Here is an 18,600-nt window from a genome sequence, read left to right on the forward strand (position 1 = left end):
TTCATTTGGAAAGCAAAACCTAATCTATAGAGTGTAAAAGAGAATAGAATGGAGGCACACATCACACAAAAGAAGCATGGCATGTCCCAGGCCTGCCCCAGCAGCAGCTGACAGCTCCAAAGCAATAACTCCAGGATTGGAAGCAGCCAGACATTCTGGTTATTACTGACCACCCTGCCCTTGGATGGGAGGAGGGGAAGGGACAGCAGGGAATCTGGCACAGCTTCAAATTCACCTCTTTCCACCTCCATTCAGGTAAGCAGAAACTGCACTATCTTTGGGGCTCAACTTCCCAGAGAACAGGACCAGAGCCACAGAGTTGTGACACATTGCTTCCTCTTTCCCTCCTCATTTAACAGCTGCTGGGTGCTGGCAATAAAAGAAAGAAAAAAAAAAAAAAAAGTAGAGTAAAAAGCTGTTACCAAGTAAAAAGGAGTTTTGACTAGAAGTGTGAGAACTACTGATATGCAGCCTGTTAAGCTTTTCCTCAAGGAACACAAGCATATGCACCACAGATGTATGGAAGCTAGCAAGTAAAATCACACCACATTGAGAACTTGATGCCTTATCTTTGCTTTTCTGACCTTATTGCTCTCTATAACTACCTTAAGGGAGGTTGTAGACAGGCAGAGGTTGGTCTCTTCTCCCAGGCAATCAGCACCAGAACAAGAGGACACAGGCTCAAGCTGCACCAGGGGAGGTTTAGGCTGGAGGTTAGGAAGAAGTTCTTCACAGAAAGAGTGATTGCCCATTGGAATGGGCTGCCCGAGGAGGTGGTGGAGTCACCATCACTGGAGGTGTTCTGGAGGAGACTTGACAGGGTGCTTGGTTGCATGGGTTAGTTGATTAGATGGTGTTGAATGATAGGTTGGACACAATGATCTTGAAGGTCTCTTCCAATCTGGTTTATTCTATTCTAAATGACCTTAGTTTGAAACACTCATGCAGGTCTCTGTAGGTGACTTCCAGGACCACCATGTGATGAGCTGACCACTCCTGTTGTAACAAGTTACAACATTCCAGCAAATTCTGCATCCAGTACAATGAACTAAAACAGACAATCCAAGAAGGGATGGAATCTTGTTTGGTTTGGAGTTTAGGATTTCTGGTGGTGGTGAGTGAGGTGCCCCTTCCCACGGCAGGGAGGTTGGAACTGGGTGATCTTTGAGGTCCCTTTCAACCCTGACAATTCTGTGATTGTGATTTGTGTCTTTCCCCCACCAAGCCTCCTTTATGAGGAATCACTTAAAGGTATCACCTGACCCCACATAATGTAATTTTTCTTCTAGCACAGTACCAATGCATACTGGCTTTCTTATTTTAGCTGCAACTAAATCTGCCAACTCCTGTTGCAGATTAGAATGGGAATAATTTATTTGTAAAGAGGTTATTGCCCTCAACACTTTTAAGATCCTGTATTTTTCACCACTTCCTCTCTGCAGAAATAGCAGAGTTTTCCATTAACTAGCAGCACAAAATGGCATTTCCATAAACTACTAGCACCACACTTCCTGTCTCACCAGTTTTGCTCCTGCCTTGCAAGTCTACTTCAGAAAAATCAATCTTTGAAAGCAGGTTCCACTAGTGATATTTTCTCCTCTTTTGTCACACGTGAAAGATCCAAGCTCACATCTCAGAACTGCAGATAGTGAGCAAGGTTTAACTTTGTTACCTTTAAACTTCTGGGACATACACACCAATGGAAATGTAAAAGTGGCATTTAAATATCTTGATGTTTGAGGGTTTTGTGGGGGGTGCTGGCTCGTTTGGTTGGGGGTTTTGGAGTTTTTCTGTTATTTCTTTGAAGACAAGACTTCCAGAAAGTGAGATCTAACCATGCTGCAGGCATATACAGAAGGAAACCAAAGGGAACAAAGCCTTCCAGCTATCTTGTTTTCAAGCATGACAATAGCACAGATGCCCTGCCCTTGAGAAAGGTTTTTATTTAACAGCAACATGCAAATAACTAAATGTTCTGCACCAAAACTACTACTTCAGAAGTGAATCTTGCAACTTGAAAGTGGGCAGCTTAAGATATTACTAGGACAATCCCACATTAAAGTGAACAAATAAATAAATCAACCATCAGGACCAAGTAGGTAGTCACAGGGAGAGGGCATTTCCCCAAAAGAAAGTCACAGTAACAATAACTGGATTCAGTGGAATTTTACCTCAAAACCATCAGCCTCCCAGCATGTGACAACTTCAGGTCAGTCACTCTGCTTTTATTCAAGTAATTAGCAACTAGTAATCACAGAATGGCAGGGCCTGAAAAGGATCTTTGGATATCTTCTAGTCCAAATCCCCTGCTAACACAGATACACCTAGATCAGGTTGCACAGGAATGCCACCAGGTGGGCTTTGATAAGAGTCCAGAGAAGGAGACTCCACAAACTCTCCAGGCAGCCTGTTCCAGTGCTGTATCATAGTATCACCAAGGTTGGAAGATACCTCAAAGATCATCGAGTCCAGCCTGTCACCACAGACCTCATGACTAGACCATGGCACCAAGTGCCATGTCCACTCCCCTCTTGAACACCTCCAGGGATAGTGACTCCACCAACTCCCTGTAGCAACCTCAAAGTGCAGAATTTTCCTTAAGTCCAAGTGAAATGCCTGTGTTATAATTTGTAGCTGTTGTCCTTTGTCCTGTCACTGGCCACCACCGGGAAGAGCCCAGCCACATTGTCATGACCACCACCCCTTATATTTATATGCATTTATAGCAGTCTTCTCTTTCCAAGACTAGAAGCCACAGGTCTTACAGCCTCTCCTCCTAAGAGAGATGCTTCAGTCTCCTAGTGTTTGTGGCTGAACACAAGAAAGACCATTTATGTAATAAGTATCAGAACATCACATAAAACATTGGACAACAGGCCAGTGAGCCTTCAGCTCCCAGCAGAACTATTCCCTCCCCTATTGCTCTTTGAAAAAAAATGAACTTGCCTCAAGAATTAGGATTTTGTTCATGGGAAATTTAAACCCTGACTACTACACAAAGTGATACTGCACCAGCAAAGGGAATTCACATAATGGTGGGCCCCTCAGTTTAGGAAAGATGTTGACTTGCTGGACCATGTCCAGAGAAGGGCAACAAAGTTGGTGAGGGGCTTCTTCCAAGCCCTATGAAGAGAGGCTGAGGGAGCTGGGGTTGCTTAGCCTGGAGGAGACTCAGGGGTGACCTTATTGCTCTCTACAACTACCTGAAGGGAGGTTGTAGACAGGCAGAGGTTGGTCTCTTCTCCCAGGCAGCCCACACCAGAACAAGAGGACACAGTCTCAGGCTGCGCCAGGGGAGGTTTAGGCTGGAGGTTAGGAGGAAGTTCTACACAGAGAGTGATTGGCCATTGGAATGGGCTACCCGAGGAGGTGGTGGAGTCACCATCACTGGAGGTGTTCAGGAGGAGACCTGATAGGGTGCTTGGTTGCATGGTTTAGTTGATTAGGTGGTGTTGGGTGATAGATTGAACATGATGATCTTGAAGGTTGCTTCCAACCTGGCTTATTCTATTCTAATCTGTTCTTACAGATATAAGACCTCTCCTCCCCAGCACAAGCCTCCTTTCCCTCTGCGGGGGGAAATTATGGCAGTGTTTTAAACAAAGCCCAGTAAACTAAGATACAATTAACTAGGCCTAAACTATGACAGACTTTCCTAGCTCTTGCACAGTTACAATATAGCTGAGAAATATTTCTCTACTATGTTCTAGCTTTGTATTAAATAATAAGCAGACTTATGAGAAAAAAAGTTTACCATTAAATCCTGTACCTGATGCACTCTGGAAGAATAAAGCAGCAAAATAAAAGGGCTCAGCCAGAACTAAAACAACAGCACAAGAACACACACAAGGCATGTTTTCAGATTTCATGCTCATCTGCAACTTACATTCTTTGCCATTTTTCTGCATAACAGAGAAATACCAATTTAATGGTTGGAAGTGCTATTACCAACAGTAAATATTTTCATCCCCAAGCACAGCCAGCTCTAAAGCAGTGTATCTGTGCATTAGGAACAAACAGTATTAGAGTAGGTGAAAACTACTACTAGTATCAGCTGAGTGACTTACAAAGACTTACAAAGACTATCAAGACTCTATTGAGCAGAGAATACTCACTACTAAGTAAGAGAACTTCACTTTCTACTAAGCCTTTCAAATATCATCTGTTCCTGGATAAAACTGCTGTAAACCTCATCCTTACATAAAGTAGTTCACAACTATCACTATTTGTTTGACAGGGAAGGGGAGGACATGGGAGCTGTAGCTGCTGCATCCTTATGGGCCAGCTGTTCCCTATGACATATACTATTCATAGTATCATAGTATCATTCAGGGTTGGAAGGGACCACAAGGATCATCTAGTTCCAACCCCCCTGCCATGGGCAGGGACACCCCACACTAGATCAGGCTGGCCAGAGCCTCATCCAGCCTGGGCTTAAACACCCCCAGGGACGGGGCCTCAACCACCTCCCTGGACAACCCATTCCAGGGTCTCACCACTCTCATGGTGAAGAACCTCCTCCTCACATCTAGCCTGAATCTCCCCACCTCCAGCTTCATTCCATTCCCCCTAGTCCTATCACTACCTGAGATCCTGAGAAGTCCTTCCCCAGCCTTCCTGTAGGCCCCCTTCAGATACTGGAAGGCCACAATGAGGTCGCCTCGGAGCCTTCTCTTCTCCAGACTGAACAGCCCCAACTCCTTCAGTCTGTCCTCATAGGAGAGGTGCTCCAGCCCTCTGATCATCCTTGTGGTCCTTCTCTGGACACGCTCCAGCACCTCCACATCCCTCTTGTAACAGGGATTTTCTGTTAAGAATCACCCCAAGTTCCCTCAAGTCTAAGGAAAAATTGAATACCCAAACTTCCCACTTTGGCCAAGTTACACTCAACAAGAATTTGTTTTAAATCAGCAAGTTCTGTATTCTTTGAACCAGAAAAGAAGATCAATACTTCATTATGGACCTACAGAAATGAGCAATGTATTTTATAGAGCACTACTACTACCATGCAAATTCACTAATCCACAATTAACCAACCCATCATTTCTACAGTCTTCTCTTTCCTACATTGATTATAGTATTTTATTCAAAGTGGATTTAGAAAACTCAAAAGCATACTTCTAACAGAACACTTGTCCTTCAAGCTTTCTATTTCCAACAAGTCTTTGATTCAAGTTTTCCTCCATGTATTTTAAGCTCTAAAACATCAGGTTGAACATATATAACCTCCAATAACCCTCAATTAAAATGGATCTAGAGGAATAAGCCCAGTCAACATCCATACTTTCTACCCTTGCAGTTAAAAGTCTCCAGTGTTTCCCACTCAGTGCTAAAGCATATGATTTTTCTCCATTCTTAGCCTATCCCTGGAACTCAATCAACCTAGACGAACTTCTTTGGCTAACTGCAACTGTTCTATGTTTTATTCATTGTTCTGTAAAGAGGTATAAAGGAAGTTATCTCTGACCAACAAATGAGAGATGTTCACTGTTTAGATTGTCATTCCTTCAATGCACAAAACTTACCTGAAGCTATTTTCTAATCCCTCATTTTCAAAAAGGCATTAACAGCCCTAATTCTACCAAGATGAACAAGAGTGAGGATACTCAAACTAGAGATTCTATAGCCTTAACTCTTGTGGTTAACATCACAGTTACCATAATATACAATGAAGCTTTATTTGTATCTGAATTTCAACATTCAAGTTTAGCTCTTAAAAACTTGGCATCCTGGTCTGCATCAAGAACAGTGTGGCCAGCAGGAGCAGGGAGGTCATTCTGCCCCTGTACACTGCACTGGTTAGGCCACATCTTGAGTACTGTGTCCAGTTCTGGGCCCCTCAGTTTAGGAAGGACGTTGACTTGCTGGAACGAGTCCAGAGAAGGGCAACAAAGTTGGTGAGGGGTTTGGAACACAAGCCCTATGAGGAGAGGCTGAGGGAGCTGGGGTTGCTTAGCCTGGAGAAGAGGAGACTCAGGGGTGACCTTATTGCTCTCTACCATTACCTGAAGGGAGGTTGTAGACAGGTGGGGGTTGGTCTTTTCTCCCAGGCAGCCAGTACCAGAACAAGAGGATACAGTCTCAGGCTGCACCAGAGGAGGTTTAGGCTGGATGTTAGGAAGAAGTTCTATACAGAGAGAGTGACTGCCCATTGGAATGGCCTGCCCAAGGAGGTGGTGGAGTCACCATCATTGGAGGCGTTCAGGAGGAGACTTGATAGGGTGCTTGGTGCCATGGATTAGTTGTTTAGGTTGGTTGGATTGGTTGATGGGTTGGACGTGATGATCTTCAAGGTCTCTTCCAACCTGGTTTATTCTATTCTAACTTAAATTGGAAAAAAACCCCAGTTATTCCAGGCTGCTTGTGTGCTTCTCTGCACCCCAGCAACTTGGCTGAGGAAAAATCCTTGTCAAACTATGATTAGCAGTTAGCAGCTTAAAGGCTAACTGCACTTGTTCTTTTAACCTTGACAACCAACTGTAAGGACCCACTATTAAAGATAAGCTTCCCAGAGTATTTAGCATTCAGTTCTGCTGAAAACACGGTTTTGCTACATGTTTCAAAAATAAAACCACTTTTTTCCCCTCTTTGAGAAATCCATGATGATGCCAGCCATATGCTTGTTTTCCAAACAACAACTGTTTAAAAGACAGAATACTCTTTTTGATGTTCCTGCCAAAAATAACGCTCTGTGGCTTGAAGAAATCTGATAGTAGGCAGTTCACTCAGTTGAGGGAAGAAGGGCTTACACTTGGCAAGGGTTTACATTTCCCATCTTGCATCTGCTTCCCTCTGGTTTTAACTTTCTTTGGAGATGTGGCAGTGATGAAGGTTTTCCTTGTGGTTTGGTTTTGGGGTATTTTTTTTTAACATCTCCAAGCATTTCACTCTCTAAAAAAAGGCATCTGTGGGTTTCCCCAGAAATTACATGAAGCAGAAGTTAATCATCACAATGCAATTCTTCCTTCCAGGGAATACTAAGATATAAAAGACTTTCAAAGGGAAGTAAAAGACAACTTCAGAAGAAATCCATAGGAGAGAGTTTGCAGCAGGAGGAAGCAGAACAGAAAATTCAATTGAGGAAGTAACACACAAAGTACATTAACATGCACGAAAACATAGGACAGGGAGAGAAGGACATGCACTTGAGGTTTCATCTGCTGGTGTCACAGGCAGCATAAATATCCCCTGCCCAATAAATGTGCTCATTTCACTGCTGCCTCAACAGTTTCAGATCAAGAGACAGAACAGGCAACAGAAACATGCAAATTGGACCATGTAATGCATAGAACTTATTTCTTTACGTTTGAAAAAGCCACAATTTTAGCAAAAGAGCTCAACCTGCTATGATATTTTACTTCATCCTTCATTAATAACTCTCAGAAATGGTACCTGGACCATTTATTATTTTGTTGAAGTATTTGAGACAACAGAAATCCTGGAATTCTTCCCAGAGTTTTACTTGCTGCTCTGCAGTGTTTATGTGCAAATAATGCTATTAATCCCATTGAACAGAGCCTTGCCATCGCTCTGCAAGATACAGAAATCCCTGAAGGCTGATAAACCTGCTCCAACATCAAGCCAGATAGTCAGACCACGCTTCAGCCAAGAATATAATCTCAAACACATGAGCAAGCTGCAGATCCATGCAAGCCTTGAGGCCCTCAGAATTGTTAGCATGGCAATTAGAACAACACTGTTGCACAGCATGTACCTTCTGCAGTACATTCTAGAAAAGTAAGCTCAGAATCCCAGTGATCTTACAGTTAGTATTTCAGATGCAGCTATTCTAGGCTAATAAAAACCCTTAAGGTTAAAAACCCAACCACTTATTAGTCTGTCAACATGGAAGCTTTTCCTGTCATTAGCAGTGCAAATCCAGCACAAATTCAGCAGCTAGACATGGTCTGTCTTTATAGCATTACCAGCCTGAGCTACAACTAGGTATTGCTCCTAATCTTATCTATGTACTTGGGTAGAATTACACACCCTGCTTGAAGTTTCAAGATAGTCTACAAGAGTATGAACAGTGTTTGATGACAGAGGCAAATAGCTACATTTCGTTTGAGGGCTGGAAGACCTCAGTGCATTCTCAGACACTCCTCTTGAAGGCATTTGTGCTTCATCACTTCAACGTTCAGGTATTTCACACTCGCCAGGCACAAGCTCTACAACTCTTTACTTGCTATAAATAAAAAGTGATTCCTACAGTGAAGATGTACAAATCCTGAAGGATATGAAAAACTGAGCAAGCTGACTGAGCTGAAGGAGACAGAATCCCTTCCATCTCAGGGGAAGGGGGGAAGGGAGGGGGGAAAGATGCTGAAGTGCTAGTTCCTGTTTCTTTCTGCAAAAAGAAGGTTGGATGGAAAGCACATGGCTTGCACATCTGCTTGTTTAGCAAACCCTGGCAAATACCTTCTCCTACACAGGCTGACAGCCTGAAACAGTAACCAAACCACTTCTATAACTGTACCAAGACATCCTCTTTAAATATGACTTCAAGGAACTGCAGTTCCACTCCAGCCCCTCCTGAACCGGCAGTCAAGAAGGAACTTCAATATTCAAACTGTCCAGAAACAAAGCCAGTAATGTGTATAAGAGCATCTTCAAATTCAGCATAAAGCAAACACAGGCTTCATCTGAAATTGTGTGTTATCTCCTCCATGTCTGCAGCTGTTTAAGCACTCAAAGCAGCAGCAAAGCTTTAAGAAGAAAAAACAACTTTGCCAGGAAATAACTCTACAATAAACCTGTGCTGATAGGATTTCCAGACAACTTCAGCATTCTATAGAAAACTCATCAACAAGCTTTAACTGCAGTAGAAGAGAGAACTAAAGAGTTGCATTTCTACTAAAGCTCCCCCTCCAACTCAGAAGTTCAAACTTCATTACTTCATTCACACTTAACGAAGCAGAAGAACTCCTCAAAGAAATGTTTCCAAAGGATGTTTGAAGTTTCAAACTAAAACAAGCTTTCCAAGCCCTGTCTTGTCCCCACAGCTGCCTGCTGCTCTGTTAGAACAAATCAAGTCTACAGTTGATGAACATTTGTCCTTGGCATCATGGAGCTTCCACATGTTTTTCAGTCTTCACTGATTAAGTGTTTTGTATACTTTTAGTTTCTATGAATGTATCAATAAAAGGAAATACTTTTGCACACATTGTCTTCTAACCCAGATGGTAAAACTCAAGGCTTCTAAGGCCTCTAAAATACTATTGCACTATACCTTGCATGCTATCATGGAATATCCTGAGCTGGATAGATTATCAAGTCCAAATCCTGATTCTACACACAGCCATGTAAAGGCGAAATCACATGATCAAGAGCATTGTCCAAATCCTTCTTCAACTCCAACCTTGATCAGAACTCTTAGTGAAGAATATCTCCACAATATGCAGTCTGAACTTTCTCTGAGGCAAGTTAAGTCAATCCCTCATGCCCCATCACCATACATCAAAGAGAAGAGATCAGCACCTCCCTTTCTGCTGCCTGCCATGAGGAAGTTGTAGACAGCAATAAGGTCACCCCTCAGTACCCTCTTCTCCAGGTTGAACAAATGTAGTGTCCTCAGCCACTCTTGTAAGTCATGTCCTCCAGTCCTTTCACCATCTTTGCTGCCCTCCTTTATACACACTCCAATATTTTGGTATCCTTCTTATACTGTGGACACCTTCATAATCTTCCAATAGATTAAGAACATTGAACAGACTTAGTAAGTCATGAAGAAAGGACACTAATCCAGAATGCTCCTGCTAAGATCCAAACAATTACCCAACAATCTAAAAGCTGACACACCAAAGAACAAGATAGAAAAATATGACCAGAAAGAGGTTACAGCATTCCAATAGAAATATAACATTATCCCAATTCCTAACAAGTATACACAGGTGTTTCTTGAATGAAGAATCCATAATATATTAACAGTGGTCAGTATTAAGAGGCATACCCATAAAAATTAGGGCTTCCACTCTGGTAACACAACAAGAAGGTACCTATAGCAGCCTTTGAGCATGGCCATCCAAACAGAGCACTTGAGCTCAACAAGACACAGCATCCTCTACGCCTTTCCAGCATCCTCTACGCCTTACCAGCATCCCTCCAGCACAAAGAATACCCTGTTTTGTTGACTGTTCAGCAAACAGCTCAAATATACATACAATAGTAACATGTGCTCATAGACAAGCTAGGCCCCTGAAAACAGGGCACCATTACCTTAGAAAGGCTCCAAGAAGCCATTTTCAAGGAAATATTAAACAAAAATAGTCAGGAGAGGGTGAAGGACAGCAAAGTATTTCAGCGTTGTTCATCTATTGAAAAGTATCAATAGGCTTCTGCATAAAACTTCAAACATCTGAAAAACTGTAATTGCTAGAAGCCCTTCCTCAAAGTTGAAAACTTTTTAATCTATCCATTTCATTTAGATCATGAATTAAACAGCACTCTCACTATTTATAATTTAAGCTTCCCTTTCCAGTTTTGGAATTCTATCAGCAAACACAAAGCTGACAGAATACCTAAGAACCACCAGTGTGTGTGTGTGTGTGTATATATATAAAAAACTGTAATGTAAGTATATATCCAGGGCCTGAAAAACAACCCTAAAGCCACATTAATGCATAATTTCAACAGTCAAACAAACCTAACTATGCTTTTCACACCAGCATAGACAGAAACATAACTAACCCATAAACCTCCAAAATGCCTGCCACTCAAAATTAATACTAAAGTAAAATTCAGTGTGAAGTTGTCTGTACATACTGCTCTGTACATGTAGAATGCTTAAGAGTTTTTTTTTAGCACACACACAAAAAAAATTATTCCAGGGCTTCTACAATGAGCAAATTTCAGCAAGAGAGATGTGCAATAAAAGCTCACACCAAAGAAACAGTTCGGGAACTGGAGAGAAAATATGCCTGCAATTCTGGGCACAACATTTGAAACAAAAAAAAAAATCTCATTTTTTCCTGTCCTGGAGAAAAATACATACAAGTCAAGCAAAAATTCTGGTTTTGACAGCTTAATGGAAGTTACAACTGCCTCAGCACAGCCTAGACTACTTCTATTTATATCAATTATAGTGTCCGTAAAATGCGAACGCTGAACAGATTCAATTCACCGCTGATATCTATACACACTTTATCTATGTCACTTACCAGCATTTTAAAGGTTGCATCATATTCTGAAGACTTTCATGACAACCTGAGCATCTACTGAATGGAAGATTAATTCAAAAGTATCTGTATGCCAGCCACGTCCAAAACACTTATTTCAGTTATTATGTTCACTAATGCTTAGCCAATTCCCTATCTCGGCACTCAACAGCCTGTGTCAGTTCTTTCCAGCACACTTTACCAAAACACTCTTGCAAGGTTTGCAGTTAGTAATGTTTAGAAGAAAACCCACACATTAAGTATAATCTGTCTGACAGTGTACAAATGATGGGGAAATATTTTGCTGCATTGTTTTTGGTTTAGATTGATGCCGGGGTTTAAAACAAACACAAACATCAATCAAGTTCAACCCAAATACTGCTGAACTTCTCCTGCCTAAGTATTCCATATGCAGTAATTTAGATAGTATACATAATATGTTTACATATTGTCACATATATTTACATTATGTATTTTTAAATCATGTTATTAATGTTATTAACCCAGTGTTGAAGCATGCCATTGAGTTGCATGAGTACAAAGAAGTAATTATTAAATAGATTGGGTATAAAGATGGTCTACACATAGGAGATGGTCTCCTATGAGGACAGACTGAAGGAGTTGGGGCTGTTCAGTCTGCAGAAGAGAAGGCTCCCAGGTGACCTAATTGTGGCCTTCCAGTATCTGAAGGGGGCCTACAGGAAGGCTGGAGAAGGACTTCTCAGGATCTCAGGTAGTGATAGGACTAGGGGGAATGGAATGAAGCTGAAGGTGGGGAGATTCAGGCTAGATGTGAGGAGGAAGTTCTTCACCATGAGAGTGGTGAAGCCCTGGAATAGGTTGCCCAGGAAGGTGGTGGAAGCCCCATCCCTGGAGGCGTTTAAGAGCAGGCTGTATGAGGCTCTGGCCAGCCTGATCTAGTGTGGGATGTCCCTCCCCATGGCAGGGGGGATGGAGCTAGATGACCCTTGTGGTCCCTTCCAACCCTGACTGATACTATGATACACTTAACAGAAACACACATTGTCCCCATCATTGCATTTAGCTACCAAATGTCTAGAAAAATGGATGTTGTTTTTACTCAGCTGAATTGAGAAGTTCCCCCCTCTCCCCCAAACAAAAACCAACCCAAACACATACAGTAATCAATTCCAGACCCAAAACACACTATTAGTGTCAGAATAGTTCAGTATGTGAAGAGGAAAACTAATTTACAATGGATTGACATTCCAAGCAGCTATAAGCTTCTAGCATAAATAAATTTGGATTTGGGGTTTTTTTTAAACAAACAACAAGCAAGCCCCACCAAATGCTTACCATATTAACAAGCCTTCAAGGAAATTTCTCCAGCTATCTCACCTGCCAAAAATAAAGAAAATACACAAGGTAAGCTCCTAGTTCACAGCCAAAATGAGCACAAAGACTTCCATTTTGATCTCTGTTTCTAAACACAAATTTCTTCACTTCTCCCCAAATTTGGTTTACTCTTTTGGCAGACTTAAAAATAAATAAAAGTGAAGTGGCACCTATTAGCAGCTACAAATATTTCAGCTATCCATGTTTCCAGAAGAGGAGTGAAAAACAACGGTGCTTTTCCAGTTGAACAACACCCCAGCGCAAGATTTGAACAGCGTTTACAACCGTGAACAGTAGGATCTAAATAACAGCAAGGGTGAAGGCAAGCACCCACAGGTTCAAGTGAAACAAATAAATCTGGTGAAACTTCAGGTTATTTTCATTATTACCTCTAAAAGCAGACTAAGGTCTCAGGAAAGAATGTAAGTACTATAGCAGTTCTGCTACAGAGCTAAGGCTCAAGATGCCTCAATTTAATTCTCCGTTGAGTAACTGATTTTCTTGCGCTACAAGTATTCTTTATGCAAGTCTTCCATATGAAGAAGTTAATATTTACCCTCTACTTCCTTCTCTAGCTGTTCTTTTAAGAGAATAAGCAGCTACAGTCTGTGATTCCTAGCATTCCCTGTACAAAGAAGCTTCTGAAGGCAATGCACACTTTCATGTAATGCTGGAAGACGTATCTTTGTAACCTGATCCCATTAATGATCTTCATACGCTCACTGGCTTTAAGATTAGAGAACTAAGAAATGATCCTGATAAAAGAAACTTCTCCCTGTCTTTATAGTAAAAAAAAAAAAAAGTCTGTCTCTGCTGCTGAGCTGAGCTCATTTGTAAAACTTAGTACCATAAGCCACTGGACACACGTAGCCTAGTTAGTAACTGAGGCTAGTAGCACAGTTCATTTGAGGCACAGCCTGTAGCTCAACATCCTTGGGCAAGCAAAAAATTGCATAACAAGAAGTCACAGCAACCACCACAAGAAGTCTAAAAATTTTAATTGGAGCCACATACAAATCAGGAGGGGGGAGGGGGGGACTACATTATTATTGACTTAAAAAGCCCAAGAAGCGATGCACTATATAATCTGTATCAGATTCCAGCTCAGTTACAAGACCTGATCTAGTAAGCACCGACTTAAAGACAGGCCTGCAAGAGCAGACTGCAACTAACCACAACATTTCTTGCTCATTCCTCACTAAAAGCAATCAGTGAAGCTCAATGGAAAATGGTGCCAGGGGAAGGTTTAAAAGAACAAAGACTTGACTGTACATATGTATCTTTTAATATCAGAAGTCTTTGCTGCAGTTCTCTCAAGGCTCTTTCCCTCTCCAATTATAATAAATTATACCAGAAATTTAACTGTCCATGCAGGAAGTTCAATCCAAAAGGGAAGACTTCCAAAGGCATGAGAGCTGTCCAGGTAACACTGACACAGTGACTTAAACATTCAGCTATCATGAGGTCTTCTGGAATTCAGCACCAAAGTCCCTGGCTTTCAGAAATACTGTCCTGCTAGTCACTGTATATAAGAAGCCTGAAAATAGTATTGCTATCATCTGTCACATGATGGGTTTTTTCCTTCCCCTTTCGTCCATACAGTAATATTGTCTGCAGACACTGTCATTCTTGTTTCAGAGAAATATATGGTATGGACCTTTTCAGTGAAGAATAAAGTAAATAAACCTGAGCTAAAGTAGTCACACCGAAGAGCAGCTGGTCTGTGAGAAGTTTATATTGCCACTCCTAAAATCATAATCCTTTGAGGCACATACTGAGAAGCAAAGCAGGTTTATGCTGCTATTGACTATTAAATGCCACATGTGTTGTACCATATAAATCAAACATGAAGCCTCAATAATTTATTCCCGTTATGGAAGTCCCCTTCTAAAGCACAAGCAATTCCATTTCTGACAAAGTCACCTTTTATTACTTCTATAGACAAAGAGGAATGTTACCAAAGACCATGCAATAATCAAAACTATTGTTTTGGTATCTGATCAAAAAAAGTGTTTTCTAATTTTCTTTTTCATCTTTTGAAGAAAATAACCATGGAAAGGGAGAAGAAAGGGAACTGGCTCTATTGTATATTATTTCATGCACAACAAAACCTCTGTGTTCACTGCCTAATAATTACAGTCACACTGCCACTAGAAATACAAACACAAAACTAATCCTCCAGCAGGCAATGCAAAAAGTTTGCTTCACAGAACTCAGCCTCCAAATTCAGCTGGAAGTGAATCAAGCTTCTGTGTTGCTCAAGGGCAACATGGTCTGGTCCTGGTCTCAACTGAAGAGCTACAGATAGAACATTCTTCTAACAGACCTTAGTGAAAGTCACATTCTTACTGGGCCTTTATCTTGGTGTAGGCAGATAACTGTTCTTCCATCTTGGCATATTTTCTTCTGATGAGAACTTAAAAGCAAAAGTTAGCTGTAACTGAACATAGCACCTAAAAAAGCTTGGTTCCACAGATCAAATGCAAACTTAAAGATTCCAGATTAAACCCTCTAAGTATTGTAACTCACAACTTTAACGAGTTTCCAACTTGGGTATTGATCTACATAATTATCGTGTATCATGTCAACCTCCATGTATTAGCTGCCAACAACTTAGCATCTGACCTACAGATCACCGGAGTGTGGGATCGCATCCTGGAGAGTAAGAACTGCAGCCTTACCCCACTACTTCAATATGCTTCATCAAGCACACACACAGCTAGCTGCTATGGAAAACGCTGTATGAGGCAAAGTTAAAACAACTATGTCCTTGATAAACTTCATAGTTTTTGGCTTTTCTATGTAAAGCTTTTAAGAGAAAAAGGGGAGGGGGAACCAAACCAAAACAGACTTGCATGATATGCAAGGCAAAACAAAACACCCTTTTACTTATTCCCAGATTTAAAGTCCCTTGAAGTTCATCACTGCTTCCACAATTTGCCCCCATCTTTTTCTAGTAGGAATACTTTCCCTGCATTCCCTGCAGTTTACAGATGAGGCATAAAGAAGCACAGCTAGACAGCTTTTTCCTATTCCTGCACAAACAATGCACAAGCTAAATCATCTGCGCTTCGAAGGACTTTCTATCCAAGAATCTCACAACTGCATCCCATAATCTATCACCCAAGTACTGGCCCCCCTTCACAGATCGTTGCTCAGCCTAAAACTCAGCTGTTCCTCTTGTTAGTTATCTGCAGCGATTGCTGAACTGTATCAGACGCGAAAAGAGAAAGAATAAATAAAGCATTTAACCGTTTTTCAACTAGAATTAGACATTCAGCAGTTGCAACAAATCAGACTTCACACGCTGCAGTCACTTCCAGCTTCTTCTCAGTGACAAAATTCACTTAAGAAATAAGTGGAAAAACCAATTAATTTGGGAGGTAAGGGGGGAGGGAGAGGGGAAAAAAAAGAAACACGTCTAGAAATAAAATAAAATGAAAGGGGTTTAAAAGTTCCCGAGCTATCAAGGACTCCCAGCTCCCTTCAAAGCTAAAGACGATTATTTTTAAGTACTTAAAGATCACTGGACATCAGAAGCGACTCGCCAGTGTCACGCTGCGGTGCTGCTGCGGGGGCACTGCTGGAGAGAAGGGCTCTCGGGGCTGGGCGCCGTGTTCCCCGGAGCTCGGTCCCCACGCATCCCCGTTCCGACCAGGCTGCCGGGAACACGACGTCCAGCCCCGAGAACCTCAAGTCCGGGGGTCTCTTCCCTGACCCCACATGGAGTGTGCCACAACCTCCAACCAAGACCTAAAAGAAGGGGAACGCGGCTCTGAGGACTGGTGAGGGGCCGAGACCAGCAGGAGGGCTATAGACAAAGCTTTCTCCCCCTCCCCATCCCGGCTGAGGCGAGAGGGCCCCAGGACGGGCAGCTCAGCCTGAGACGGAGAACAGCGAGAGACCCATCACTGCCCTCACCACAGCCGTGAGGAGAGAGGAACCGCAGCTCTGAGCGAGCTCCCTCCGAGCAGCAGCGGGATTATCCCCGCGGGCGGCAAGACATGGTTAAAAAGCGGCCGCTCCCCCCTCAGCGCCCCTCTCAGCGGGGGATGGGGAGAAGAGGACCCCTGAGCACCACCACCGCCGCCCGTTCTCGGACCCCCGCTGTAGCCTTTAAAGGAGGCGAGAGACACGGCCCCAACCCTGGCCCCGCACCCACCTAGCGCGACGCTCCATCCCATCCCGCGCTGCCGCTTGACCGCTTCAGCCGCCACCGACCGCCTTCGCGGGCTAAGCCTCCGCGCCCCCCAGTGTCACCCCGCCCCTTTCGGCCTGGAGCCACGCCCCCTCGCTTCCCTTTTGGCCCGTGCCGAGAGAGGCGGGGAAAATATCACCAATAGGAGCTAAGGTGTCGCGGCACACATTGCTGATGGGCGTAAAAAGCATCCAATGAAAATGCCAGAAGGGCGGGGGAGCTGTCAATCAGTGGCCACTACCTGGGGTCTGCGAGAGGCCGGGCGTGGGGGGTTGGGTTTTTTTTTTCCTGATGACCGGCTTGGCTGTCTCTTCTTTCCCCTCCCCCGACCGCCCAGGCCTCTCTCCCTTGTCTCGCTGTGACCGCTGAGGTACCCGAGATTTGGAGGCTACCCTGGGGCTGCTGCTGCCCAGCTGTTCCGAGGTTGTATCCTCCCAACATCTGTGTGCCCCTCAGAAGCCGCAGCCTCTTCTCCCCGTGCCACATTGGTCCCTTCCTCTCTCACATCCGCTCCCTGCCCTTCCGGCCGGCCTCACCCCTGCTCCCCAATAGACAGCTCGGCAGCGTGACCCCGGGTGCCGGTTCCCGAGCATGGATTCCCGTTCCCTTGGGTCTGCGCTTTCCCCTTACGTAGAGGGGTAGAGTGTGGGCTGCTGTGGCCCTGTGGCATCTCTCCTGCCCCCCTTTTCCCACCCTCAGGACGCTCCTGCCCAGTCCCCCACCCCAACAAGAGGTGTCCTGCGGCTCACCCACGGTGCTCGTGGGGCCTGCGCTGTCACCTACCCACCCCCATGGTCCTCTTCAGCCTGCAAAGAGGCCCCCGCAGCGCTGCTGCCCTCATTCCTGACTGCCACAGACATCCTCCATCACCTCTGCCCTTTGCCTGCCCTCGCGACCCAGTTCCTACTGAACCCAGCTTCTGGTCATCTGGGCCCCAGAGAGATTCGTATTTGTACAGACACACGCCCTGATGCTGGCAGTGTGGCTGGGGCTTGATTTTGGAGCAGCGGTAGGGGGCTGGCAGGCGCAGGGGCCTTTGCCCTGCTGGGCAGGGTGCATTGTGAGGGCTGCAGCTGCTGACCCAGCCGGAACAATGTGCCCTTTCCAGCTTTGCTTGAGATTTCACCCTTTGTGGTTATCCCTATAACAGGGGCTTTTGTTGCTGGCTGCAAAGCCTTTGGAAAAAAATAAGTCAGACTTTATCATGTGAATGAGATTTGGGGGGGGGCAGGGGGAGTAAGACAATCACCAAACGAACTTTAATGGCCCAGGGCACTTCAATAAATAATCACAGCTGAAAGCACAGGCTATTGAACGCCATCTCCAGTCGATCATCTTTGGCAACTGAAAATTTACTCGCCTCAAACCCAATTGTACCACTGGCTGCAGTGATCTGCACTTTGCCTTATAGCAAGGGCACGGCCTCAAAAGTGCCTCCTTTTGGGGAAAAAAAAATAGTATTGCTATTAATTTGGGGAAAAAATACTTGTATTTAAGATACTAGCATTGGTCATGGTAAGAAGCAGCAGGTGACAACCACTGCTATAATCACTCAAGGTGGCAAAAGGCAGCAAGCCAGCTTTCAAGTGCAGATGATGACAGTTTCATGATCGCTAGCAAAGCAAACAGAAAAGACGACATTAAGTAACATGACCCTAAGGGAAGGAAGCAGTGGGCCTGTTGCTCAGCATAAGGGATCACCAAGGCAAAAGAGGAAAATGATCTCTAGATTTTGAGGGAAAAGCTGTTCTCTATTCAAAAGGAAAGTATTTTCCCTACAACACATATGCAGCAAGAAAGAGGAAGCCTTTTAGAGACTGTAAAGTAAAATGGAGGGAAAATGACATGTCATTGTTAAAACACAGATGCATTCATGCTCATTCTGTGATGCTT

General features: G+C 43.6%; 1 protein-coding gene across 3 annotated transcripts in view; it reads right to left on the bottom strand.

Annotated features, from left to right (window-relative positions):
- The window catches only part of WASF3 (WASP family member 3), a 92,026-nt gene extending 75,274 nt beyond the window's left edge, over window positions 1-16,752 (bottom strand). For all 3 annotated transcript variants that reach the window (XM_068143566.1, XM_068143586.1, XM_068143557.1), the window contains exons 1-2: window positions 16,672-16,752; window positions 12,471-12,512 (exon numbers count right to left, since the gene is read on the bottom strand). The gene's annotated coding sequence lies outside the window, so the exon portion shown is untranslated. The remainder of the gene's footprint in view (window positions 1-12,470; window positions 12,513-16,671) is intronic.
- Between the last annotated feature and the right edge of the window lie 1,848 nt (window positions 16,753-18,600).

The sequence above is a fragment of the Melanerpes formicivorus genome, unplaced genomic scaffold (assembly GCF_026170545.1).
Source record: "Melanerpes formicivorus ecotype bairdi unplaced genomic scaffold, bMelFor1.0.p_v2 SCAF_1, whole genome shotgun sequence".
NCBI lineage: Eukaryota > Metazoa > Chordata > Aves > Piciformes > Picidae > Melanerpes > Melanerpes formicivorus.